The sequence below is a fragment of the Equus caballus genome, chromosome 20, assembly GCF_041296265.1.
Source record: "Equus caballus isolate H_3958 breed thoroughbred chromosome 20, TB-T2T, whole genome shotgun sequence".
Classification (NCBI taxonomy): Eukaryota; Metazoa; Chordata; class Mammalia; order Perissodactyla; family Equidae; genus Equus; species Equus caballus.
In genome coordinates, this window is record NC_091703.1 from 59,448,835 (window position 1) to 59,462,399 (window position 13,565).

Here is a 13,565-nt window from a genome sequence, read left to right on the forward strand (position 1 = left end):
CTCAATATTACTAAATATTAAAGAAATGTTTTTAAAGCAATGAGATACAATTTCACATTTATTGATTTGGCAAAAGTAAAAATATATGTGCGATATATACATACATATATGAGAGACAACATCAAATAGGCATAGACTTGGAGAGGCAGAACCGTGTCTACATTGCTAATAGGCACATGGAGAAGAAGAACGACTTTGCAGGACAATTTAGCAATGCCCACTAGAGCTAGGCATCCACATACACTAAGACTCAGCAACTCTTTGTGTATAAATATCTATGGAAGAATTATTTTAATACTGAGAAAGGAAACAATCTAAATTTTGAGTAATACAGAAATGAATTAATAGTGAATTATTCTATATTATCTAATATCCAGAAAATTGTATAATATGTAATTATTGAAATACACTAAATCTAGGGGCCAGCCCGGTGGTGCAGTGGTCAAGTTAGCATGTTCCACTTTGGCAGCCCGGGTCTCGCTGGTTCAGATCCCCGGTGCTTTGTCAAGCCATGCTGTGGTAGGCGTCCTACACATAAAGTAAAGGAAGATGGGCACAGATATTAGCTCAGGGCCAGTCTTCTTCAGCAAAAAAGAGGAGGATTGGTGTCAGATGTTAACTCAGGACTAATCTTCCTCAAAAAAAGAAATGCACTAAATCTACATGTATCAATATAGACAAATCTTGAGGAGTTAGAATAAAAGAAAATTAAAAAGAAATATCATTTACATAAATGTCATTTACATAAATATGAAAACACATAAAGTAATGATATATTTGTAGGTATATGTTTATTATGGATATGAATTTGAATATGCATGATAAAAAGGGAGTCTTCAATTTTATACTAGCATTTTAAGGTTTTTTTTAGAATAATTTACTTTGTTTTTAAAAATTCATTTTGCAAAAACGACCAAACCATGTGTTAAATTTGTGGGTAGTGGATACATTATGCTTGCTACAGTGTACCTTTGCTGTATCTTTTTAATATTTCACAATTTAAACGTTAAAATTTAAATTACTTTAAGCTAAATGGAAGCAATATACATTTTATGGTTTTTGCATTCCTCTTGTCATTTGAAAGACTGAAAATAAACTTTTTTCTTTCCTTTTTCTCCCCAAAGCCCCCTGGTACATAGTTGTATATTCTTCCTTGTGGGTCCTTCTAGTTGTGGCATGTGGGACGCTGCCGCAGCATGGTTTGATGAGCAGTGCTATGTCCGGGCCCAGGATTCGAACCAATGAAACACTGGGCCGCCTGCAGCGGAGCACGCGAACTTAACCACTTGGCCACAGGGCCAGCCCCTGAAAATAAACTTTTTTAACAGCATCATTATCACCTAGAACATAAGATTTGATTTCTACAAAGACATTTTGAAATTTACATGCTGAAAATTCAGAGATTAAATGTATCTTTGACAGTGTATCTAAGGAAATTTCTTGACTTGGAAATACAATGTAAAGCGAAGAGGTAAAGCAATGCAATTATCAAGTAGGATGTGGCATCTTCCAAAATATCACATTTTTGTTTATATATGTAATATATACACACACGCACAACAATTGTTCATTCTAAACTGCAGCGCCCAGGTCTTGGTTTCTAAACAGTGTAGTGAGTTAAAGAATGTCCCCCCAAAACCCACGTCCACCCGGAACCTCAGAATATGACTTTATTTGCAAAAAGGGTCTTTGCAGAGGTCATTATTTAAGATGAAGTAACAGTGGATTAGAGTGGGCCATAAATCCAATGACTGGTGTCTTTCTAAGAACAGGAGAGGACACAGAGGGACACCAGCAAGGAAGAAAGCCCATGTGACGACACAAGCAGAGCCTGGAGTGATGTGGCTACAAACCAAGGAATGCCAAGGGTTGCCAGCAACCACCGGAAGCTGAGAGAGAATAGAACACAAGCTTCTTCAGAACCTGCTAAAGGAATCAACCCTGCTTTCATCTGGATTTCGGACTTCTGGCCTCCTGAACTGTGAAAGAATAAATTTCTATTGTTCTCAAGCCACCTAGTTTGTGGTAACTTGTTATGGAAACTAATGTAAATATCAGTGCCCAATAAAAGGAATCAGGGCTCCACGGAGAAATGACTAACTCTAGAGCTGAGGCAGGGAAAATATAAGAAAAGCCTGGGCACTGACTTGTAGTGACACAAAGTAAGGAAGTAACACACACACAAAGCAAAAAGCCATGATGGGTCATGTCAAAGGGACTGAGAAACCAATCTGAGAGAGCTCCCAATGGCAAAAATTGGAACAACTTAAACAATATAATAAATAACGATAATAGCAGATTATAATGCAAAAGATAAAGTTAACCTCCATAAGGCCATACTAATATAAGTAAATGATTGAATAAATAGAAGAATGGGAAAGAAGGGACAAACCTTTCTTACAGAAGAATTCCAATTAATTGATGAGGCAGGAATTGCAGAAGGCACGATCCACTGATGAATGCCACAACTAGTAGGTGAAACTTTAAGGAGAAATAGGATCTGCATAGCCCCACAGTTCCTCCCACAAATTTATTAAATATGGTGTGGTTTTAGCATATGACCACAAGTTGTTTGATACACTCCCCTCTGGGAGTGTACCTTCATTCCTCTTCCCTTTAGTGTGGGCTGAACTTAGTGACTTGCTTTTAACGAATGGAATATGGGAAGAGAAAAACAGCCACTTTAGAGCAGAGAAACCTGTACTATCTTAACCAGTGACCAAGGTAAACATCACCAGTGAAAAGTTATATTGATATCGTGTTTGTTCTGATATGATGCAATGGAAAGAGTATATAACATCTGTGATATTCTTCCCCCAAATCCAAAAGCTCTGTCTATTCATGAGGAAACAACAGACACATCCATATGGAGGGCCATTTGACAAAATACCTTCAAAAGTGTGAAGGTCAAGAAGGCAAGGAAAGACTGAGAAATTGTCACAGTTTGAAAGAGACTAAGGAGACATAAAAACTAAATGCAATGTGAGATGTGAGATTAGATCCTGAAACGAAAAACAGACAATAGAAAAGCTGGTGAAATCCAATCAAAGCCAAAGATTTAATTAATAATATTGTACTGATGTTAATTGCTTAGTTTTGACAAACATATCATAGCAACATAAGATGTTAACTGGAAAAGAAGTCATATGAAGAGTACATAGAAACACTCTGCTATGTTCGCCACTCTTCCAAAGATCCAGAATTATTTCAAAATCAAAAGCTAAAAAAAGTCTGGTGTCAAAATTTTGATATATAATTAATTTCAGACTCTTTATAAAGCTTAAGCACTCATCATCTTAATTTACATATGGGGTTAACCAAAAGCCTAGCCAAGTAAATTATTTGTTTAAGGTCACACAACATACAAGCAATAGAGGAAAAATTTTACCATAGATTAAAGGTCTATTTCTGAAAGAATAAAGAATATTTCCTTAAAACTAAAATACTTAGAGTGACTAATAATATCTATGTAGCAACACATCAGAAAGTCTCATCCAAAATTTCCCTGCAAGAGTTTTAGTAGCTCCCCAAAGGATTGTGGATGTCATACTCAACCGAGGGTTCCATTAAAAATTCAGCATAGTTTAATTTCAAGACTTTAAAAAATGTTGTTAAATTTTACATTTCTCTACCATAGGACATAGAAGATTTATGGATAATTTCAGAAGAAATGGTGCTTAGAATTGAGTGAATGAATTCATGCTGAAATGTTTGATTAAAGTGAGAAAAAGGACAAGCCATTCAGTTACTGAGGTTCTCAAAAGGTTTGGAATGGTGTGTAAATATTCAAAATGGATTAAGGCAGCCAGAGTCTTCATGAAACGCTTGGAAAAAATATTTTATTTAGAAACATTAATGTATGCCATAATATTGTATTCATCTTTTCATATTTTTATTATAGATTCCCTGATAGCCTTAATGTCTAGCACTGTATTTTGGGTGAAAGAAACCATCAAAATAAAAATTTAGTGATTGTTTTTCAATAAGGAAAATTGAGTTCCGACCAGATTAATATGTCAAGTTGTAGCTGGGATTCTCAGAGCTTAATCTACATACAGAAATGATTGAAAACGTTTCTCTGCAATTTATCTTTTCTGCAATGTATTTGGGAAAAGTTATTATTAGTCAAAGGTAACACTAATTCTTTTTTAGTGAGCACAAATTAATTCTAGGCTGTGAATGCTTTAGCTTCAGACTCATTCACAAAATTTCATGATTTCTTTTAGCTTTGGACTCATAAATGTTTGATAGGTGACTTCTTTTGTCATTTGTAACTGAGAGTGACTGATTATGATGTAGATTACGCTGCTAAATTCTCCGCTCTTCATTGTCCCTTCTTATACACCTCCAAATACTCCCAATCAAGTGCCTTTAGGTTGGTGTCATCAAGGGGTTTCCAGCCCACGTGATCTGACTCATTAGAGATGTGTAAACATGCCTGATAATGAAGAAAGAATGAGCATACGTTTTCATCCTATTCTCTGAAAAACTTATGCTGCCTTAGAATATTTTTTTACTTTGTAATGCTGCTAATTTTTCTCCTTACAATGCTGTGATATTCTCTTCCTACCTCTCAGACGTTTGATTGACTGAAGTAGGCTTCTTCATTTTAATATGACACATTTCTAATACTGTTCGTTGTCTAGAAAGATGAAAGTTTCTGTTATTATTTCTGTTATTATTGACTTCTTATCTCCACAGAGGCTGGGAGCTTTGGTTTTATGTCTTTTCTGTTCTGAATCTTTCCCGTTTATTGAGCAGAGAGAAATCAGGGCCTGTAGACTCCCATGGCTGCAGCAGCCAGGCAGGATGCCTATGTGAAGGGGACCAGCAGGGCCTCCATCCAGGGCAGCTCCTTCCACAGGAGGTAGCACTGCTCGGCTATGGCTGACCGTTGCCAGGAGGGAAGGCAATCTCAACATTGATTGATGTTCCAGTTTATCAGGCTTTGCCAGAAATGAGTATTGTTGTTTATAATCTCCTGATTTTTCAAAGCTCACTCAATGTATCTTATAGGCTGCTTAAGCCAAACTGTAACATGTCTGCAGGTTGGAATTGACCAATCACCAATTTGAGCCCACTGATAATTCATAATTACCTTTTATAGAAATGTTATGCTAATACATTGGAAGTTAAAGCTGAAATTCCCCCCAAAGCCTTTTGTATGTATGTGTGAGGAAGATTGACCCTGAGCTAACATCCGTGCCAGTCTTCCTCTATTTTGTATGTGGGATGCTACCACAGCATGGCCTGATGAGCAGTGTGTAGGTCTGTGCCGAAGATCCGAACCCACAAACCCCAGGCCACCAAGCTGAGCACACAAACCCAACCGCCACACCACCAGGCCAGCCCCGCCCAAAGCCTTTTTTAAAAAAAATTTTAAATAAAAGAAAGCTTGTTAAGGGCTAATCCCTGTCAAAGGAAACATTTTTGAAAATCTGAGGATGGTTGAATCCTACTGTAGTATTTTTCAAATTATTTTTGAGAACCATAGAGTTCAGAGAGATGTTCACAGGTGTTATAGAACGTAGATTCTGCAGAATACGCTTGTGCAGACTGCTTAGTCAAGTATAAATTTTTCATTGCACAGCCTCTTAGAATCTTCAGTATGCCAATATTAGCTGATTTTTCCTGAATTCTAAGGGTCCTTTGAATTAAGATACCATTCAAAGAATGTTTCCTTTCACTTTACATAAGCTGAGTCATTGAGACTGAGAATTAGAGATAGAGAAGAAAGACAAAGATTTTCTCATACATCCATCAGCATATCACATTCTAAAAACAAGACCAGTAATATTATAAACAGTTACAAGAGCTCTCTCTCACTAATTTCATTTTCCTATAAAATCAATTCTCAGGGTCAGCCCGGTGAAATAGTGGTTAAGTTTGCATACTCTGCTTCGATGGCCCAGAGTTTGCAGCTTTAGATCCCAGGCACAGACCTACACACTGCTTGTCAACCCATGCTGTGGCAGCATTCCACATATAAAATAGAGGAAGACTAGCACAGATGTTAGCTCAGGGACTATCTTCCTCAAGCAAAAAGAGGAAGATTGGCAATGAATGTTAGCTCAGGGCCAATCTTCCTCAGCAAAAAAATTAAAAAGTAAATAAAAATCATAAAAATAAATTTAAATAAATAATTAAATAAAAATTCTTGTCCAGTTGATTTGGGATTAGCTAGTAGTCTACTTTTGTGAAGACATCTGTTTCTGAACAAAAAGTTCTGGAAATCCTGACTCATTTCCTTAGACTCAGCTGACAAGTGTGTGCTCATGGCAGGGCCTGATTCCACTGGGAAGCCTGTACCCATGAGGCTGCTATGCACAGTTATCGATCAAGAGTATATGGCACAGTCCTTATTGAGGCTATCATTTTTCAGGACAAAATGGTTTTGATTAATTTATTCTAGTAACAAACAATGTAAGAATAGAGGCTTATAGAATCCTTTTATGGGGTATTATAATACTAAACGATGGAATAAATCTTTAGATTATCCTGAGGGTAAAAACATATTATGGACAATGAGGATATCGACAAATTTCTGGAGAATTCCAACTCATCCAATAAACTGTGTGTCACAAAGGCCATCAATCAACAAAGATATTTTTAACCATGAAACAATATATTCTATAGCATCAACCTAGTGACAGCCATTATGCCAGTCTTTGCACATGAATGTGAGCACACATCTGTCCATCTGAAAAGTATAGAATTGTTGAAACGTGTCCATTTAAATAACACTTTACATTTACATAACAGACCTAGGGAAAGTTTAGCTCCTTTATTTGATTTGACTGACTTTCCCATATCGAGGCTTAATAAAAAGACAGCTCATAATAGTAGCAAACTAATTAAAAATACAGGAAATATTAAACATATCTGCCACATTGAGCCCCCCTCCTTTTATAAGGTGAAAGAGTAAAACTTGGTGCTATCCAATGGCCAAATGGTGATCTCCAAAAATAGTTTGCATGCAAAAATAACAAATAGCTGTATTATTATGAATTTGAGGCCTGGAAGTCATTGTGATGTAAGCTATGAACATGTCATAGATACCTACCTGAAAACAAGAATAACTCCTCTTTGTTTAGCATTAGAATATTCCAAAAGAGCACAGTGGCAAGTAATAATTACTGAGAATTCTAGATCTTTTCAGAAGTGGGGAAATTTTGTTAAAAACAGCAAAAACAAAGAAGTCAATAGGCCATTGGGAAGTAACAGTCCTGGTGACAGACAGAATCAGTGCTCTCTGGGCAAGCGAGCAGCCCAGGACGCTGTGCTGCTGCTGCTTGTTAACACCAGACCAAGCCCAGCTTTCTTCCAAACTCTCGAATTTCCCTTTTTATCCTTCATAAACTTTGTTGAATAATAATAGCCTACATTTACATGTTTGTGTTTAAATACACACAAAGTCACACGCAAACACAAATATACCAATTTTGTCACCATGAGATAATACATCTACCACATTACAGCTACTACTATCTTAATTGGAGTTTACAAACAACAAAAATATTTTATATAAACATGAATATATGAGTTAAAACTATGCTTGGTGATCCAAATCTTTTTCTTCATAATTTTAATTCTTTTACTCCTCATTCATCAGCTCAATTTCATATTTGTCTAAGGTCTTAAAGTCGATTGGTTATATTGAAACTACAATTTAAGTTGAAACTATGAAATGAGGAAACGATTGTTTAGATCAAACATTTGTCAAGGAAATGACATTTGAATTTTATTCAAAGAGTGAAAGCAGAGAAACACTCAAGGTGAACATTGAGGTTCACAAGACACAAGAATAAATCGTTTTTTAAAAAAGTTATTATAATTCAATATATTTAATCAAATGTTTATATTCCATGAATTAAGTACTTTGATCATTTGTCTGACCCATAAAAGCAATGAGAGAAATTTAGGAAGTTCAAAGAAATGGAAAAAAAAGAAATCTAAATCAAACATAAAAGAAAATGTTGCATTTGCATAATATTTCACACTGTGGCAGGATCAAAGATCACAGAGAAAACGCACAGCTATTTTTACAAGAAATTAGTAAGCTGGTGGATATCGTTCAAGGATTTGCCTTAATTAGCAGCAGCATGTGAACTTGGATTCTTTCTGTAATTATTCTACAATATATTAAAATGTTCACTACTTTTATTTGTGCCATTTTATGACTGCTAGCTATTCCCATTTCCTATTTTTTGTTTGTTTCTTGAGTAGCAATCAATTGTTACTTTTGTTACACAGTAACAATTGTGATACAGCTCAATTTTCCTGAGCTGGCAGTTTCTGTGATAGAAATCTTTCTTTTTAAAAGGCAAATCTTTTTCTTCTGTCTCTGAGAAATTCTTGATTTCCCTTATCTTATATATGAGCATCAGTTTCATAATAATAACTTTTAAATATGAATGATTACATTATTTAATATATTAATCTATTTCAGAGATAGGCGACTGTGTACAAATCATCTTTTGCTCAGAAAATACTTCATATTCCATAGCAGAGGAAGCCTGTCAAACTCTGGCAGCCTAGGTGTATTCTTTAAGTCTTTTTCTCAAAGGCCGTGTGTTGGGCAGGAATCTTCGTCCACATAAGCGTCCGGAAGAAAGAGTCCATGGTCCAGGCATGTTTACCTTTGTTTCATATGTGTTGCTTTCTGTAGCCCTTATCTGTTCATATTGTAGATCAAGCTAGGGGCTCAAATTTAAAATTTAACATTTTGTTATCAAAACACAAAACTTTTTCTCACATCTTGACTTCATCCACTGTGTTCTTTTATGGAACTTACCTACTTTGTATGAAAGAAAAAGAGGAAAAAGCACTCACACACAGTGTTTCATATATTTAAGCCTCATTAATAGGAGGTTGTGAAGTTGCTGGAGAAGGTGGATGTTGTTGTCCGGAATCTGAGTGTTCAAGATTGAAATTAAACATTAACACCCATTCATGCAATTGTTACATAAGCTAGATATTGATTGCTTTAATATCAAAAATCTCTCATCTTCAAGCCGTGTAAACCTGGTTTTCAGTCTGTAAGTATTTGCATGTATTTCTTTCTTTTTGATAGTTCATCTGTCTGTTCTTTAATTACTTAGTTTGAATTACATATCCCTATAGTATATTAGACAAATTTGTATGTAAATCCCTAAGAAAGATTCTCCAGAACAATTGTGCATAGATTCAAAGGGACAATGATTACAAATAAGTCATTCACTGTCATTAATGATGTTTCTTTTATAAAGGGAAAGAAGGGGCTGCTTTTCTCACACAATGGCACCCAAAGATCACGTGTCATCCAGCAATTCGGCCATGAGGCAAAAGTTAATACAGTCACAGATACATACGCAAACAACTTCTACAGAGAAGGCAGGCAGACATGTTGAGAATTACTTCCACAGCCAAAGAAAAATAACGTCAGTGATGTTGTCCACATCAGTGATGTTGGACACGACACTGGGCAACTTCTTCACTCGTGCAGCTGAGACTGGTCCATGATTTTTATAAAATGACTGTCCCCATGATGCACTTTGAAGAGATGAGTGTTCCAATTCCAGGAGATATCCAGGAATCTTATAAACTCCCAACACAGAGCAGAGGCAGGCACCAGCTTCTCTGCTCTTGCCATTATTGGAGAGGACCAGGCAGCCATTAAGACAAATAATCCAAATTGGTCTTAAAACAGATCTATCCCAGACAACAAGATGACCAGGAATCAGGCTCATGGGGAGCAAAAATTTTGCTGCTCCGTGGTGACAATAACCCTCACCACACTTGGAACCAAAGAAGGCAAGACTAACACAAGAGATCAGTGAAATATACTTATTGGGCAACACAATTCACTTCACTATGTTGAGGGTTTTCTGTGGATATTGCCCCAGAATCTCCCATGTAAACTGTCAAAAAATACATACATATATCACAGAAAATATTTTAAAAACTGATTAGAGTATTACTCACAATAATAAAAAATAGTGCAAAGGAGTTCAGCCTTCAGAATAACGGAGATTCTAGAATAAAGAAAGAGGGTTTTATCTATTGTTCAAATTATTATAAGACAGTAGAAAATTCTGATGGGACAAAGTGTGGACAAATCCAGATAAAAAGCAGAAGTTTTGGTTTTAAATAATGAGAAAGAAAGGACCCTGGCTTATTTTAGAACACAAAGCCTTTCAGATGGCACTGAAATTCATGTTATCTTTTGGAATGCAGAATTTTTCTGAACTGGAAATCTTTTTCCAGGCTATGATAATTGAATTGTTCCAGATCAGCGAGGAGGAAAGTTCAAAGAAAATGCCAGTTCACTATTTCAACTTGAAAATTTATTTAAGGTTTAAGAATTTGGAGCTTGTGAAACTGCTAAGTCTCATCCCTTAGGTTAATTTAACAACACAATATATGCACACTCATGGTCACAGCAGCATTGTTCACAGCAGTCAAAAGGTGGCAGCAACTGAAGTGTCCATTGACAGAAGAATGGACAAACAAAATGCGGAATAGATACATAATGGAATATTATGCAGCCTTTAAAAAGGAAGGATATTCTGACCCATGCAACAACATGTCCTCGAGGACATCATGCTATGTTAAATAAACCAATCATAAAAAGACAGACTGTGTGATTCCACTTATATGAGGAATCCAGAGTAGTCAAATTTATAGAGACAGAAAAAGGAACCGAAGTTGCAGGGGCTGCAGGAAGTAGAAGTGGGGAACTGGTTAAGGGGCACAGACTTTCAGTTTTGCAAGATAATAAAGTTCTGGAGATTGTTTGCATAAGAACGCGAATACACTCAACACCACTGGTTAAAATAGTAAATTTTATGTTGTGTATTTTACCAGAATTAAGAAAAAATAGACATTCTCACAACAAAATAGAGGGGTTTGGGTTATTGTTTTTAATATTATAATACACTATATACAGTGAGCTAATTATATCTTCTTTTCTAATTTGAACAAAAGTTTAAACATTTTTAAATTGGGGAAGTAATTTTCCAAGTGCAACACTGTTAGACAGGGAGATGGACATTTTTTGACAAGGGTTCTTTAAACCAAAGATTAATTCACACTGTGTGGCTTATCACAAGAGTGCAACAATGGGAGACAGCAGTTCTGTCCTGTGCACAGTAAGCCTTCAATAGCAGTTCTTTCTGGAATTAATAAGAAAAGCAAAATTGTGTTTTGAATATTTATTTATGGTTACTGTGAACTAAATTAGATGCTGCTGAATCAGTTTGGAAATTAAAGCATGAGAAAGCCTACTAATTGAAAATTAAGATCTGGCTTTTGGTCTTTCCTTTCTACCCTCTTTTCTTGTTTAGTCGTTTCAATATCTAATACCAAAATTGGGGAATAAAATGAAGAGGATAATTTTTTGTCATTGGGTTCAGAGTGGGAAGTCGAAGGGAGATTTACCGAGCTTTTACAAGGCTCCCAATCCATTTTCATGTATAGAGTAATGATCAGTTTTATCAATGTTTCTGGACTTAACCATTTTTACTATGTCCCACCATAGCCCTTGTTAACATCTTCTCCACATGTAACACATAATCACTTCATGAATTCAACTATTTTTTGGAAAGGTAGCAAATGAATTTTATTTAAAGAAAGAGAAATAATTGTCATTACAGCAATTGGCCCACATTTCCCTCTCACCCACCCAACCTTTAAGAAATGAAATGAAAGACCTACAAGCTGTGTGCACACACACATGCACACTCACACAGACACACATACACACACACACCGTTACCTTTTGAACTACCAAGAGAGATCAAAGGAAGCAAAACCCCTTTGATGGATGCTAGCGATCTCCCTTGGACATTTTCAGGATAACAATTTTTTTCACAGCTTTGAGCTATAGTTGACATATAACATTGTGTAAGTTTAATATTAACATGTCAATTTGATACACTTAATTATTGCAAGATGATTACCAGCATAACATAAGCTAACACCTGCATTGTCACATGATTACCATCGCTTTTTGTGGTGAGAACATTTAAGATCTATTCTCTTAGCAACTTTCAAGTATATAATACAGTATTATTAACTGTAATCATTACACTGTATGTTAGATCCTCAGAATTTATTCATTTTATAACTGGAAGTTTGTTCTCTTTGACCATCTCCCTATTTCCCTTAGTTTCCCCCGTCCCTGGAAACCACCATCTGTTTCTATGAGTTTGGGTTTTTTTAGATTCCACTTATAAGTGAGACCATACAGTGTTTGTCTTTCTGTCTGACTTATTTCACTTAGCATTAATGCCCTCAAGTGCCACTCATGTTGTTGCAAATGGCAGGATGTCCTTTTTCCTTACGGATGAATAACATTCATGATAAACATCACGTTTATCCATTCACTCATTCATTGAGTGACACTTAGATTGTTTCCATATATTGGCTGTTGTGACTAATGCTGCAATGAACATGGCAGTGCAGATATCTCTTTGAGATCTTGATTTCATTCCTTTGTATATATACCCAGAAGTGGGATTACTGGATCGTCTGATAGGTCTATTTTTAACTTTCTGAGGAACCCTTCATACTATTTCTATCGCGGCAATACTCACCAACAATGCACAAGAGTTCCCTTTTTTCCATATCCTCATCAACATTTGTTAACTCTTGTCTTGTTGATAATAGCCATTCTAAGAGATGTGAGGTGATAGCTCATCGTGGTTTTGATTTGCATTTCCCTGAAGATTAGTAATGTTGAGCATTTTTTCATGTACATGTTGACCATTTGTATGTCTTTGGAAAAATATCTATTCAGTTCCTCTGCCCATTTTTTGAGCTGATTGTTGTTGTTTTGCCATTGGGTTGTATGAGTTCCTTATATATTTTGGATATTGAGCCCTTATAAGACATACGACTTGCAAATATTTTCACCAATTCATAGGTTGCTTTTCATTTCATTGATTGTTTCTTTTGCTGTGCAGACAGTTTTTAGTTTGATGTAGTCCTATTTAATTTTTTTTGTTGTTGATTGTGCTTTTGGTGTCAAACCCAAAAAATCATTGCCAAGATCAATATCAAGGAGCTCGCTGTGTTTTCTTCTAGGAAGTTTATGGTTTCATGTCTTATATTTAAGTCTTTAATCCATTTTTAGTTAATTTTTGTGTATAGTATAAGATAGGGGTCTGATTTTATTTTTTGCATATTTTTAGATAACTTTATAAAAACACTATAAATTTTTGAAATGTAATTAGTCTTAAACTTCTTCCTGAACACTATTTCCTGAAGTAGTGGAATGTTTTCCAATGGCATTTCATATACTTTCTTTGCATTCCTAATGCCCAAATACTGAAATAGTAACTTTTAAATATATAACATAAGGTTCTTGTCCTGATCACAACCTTATGTAGAGTTCTCAGATTTATTTTTTAAAAACAACTTATGTCTTATTAGTACCCCTTTGCTCTTGCTACATTTAATTATTTATTTGTGTATCCTTTCCTTTATCGTTTTCTTTTTCTTCCTTTTTTAAAATAACTTAGGTCTTGCTCTCGCTCAGGTATTTTATTGATAGCAGATGAGTTTTGATATTCCCCCACAGTGTT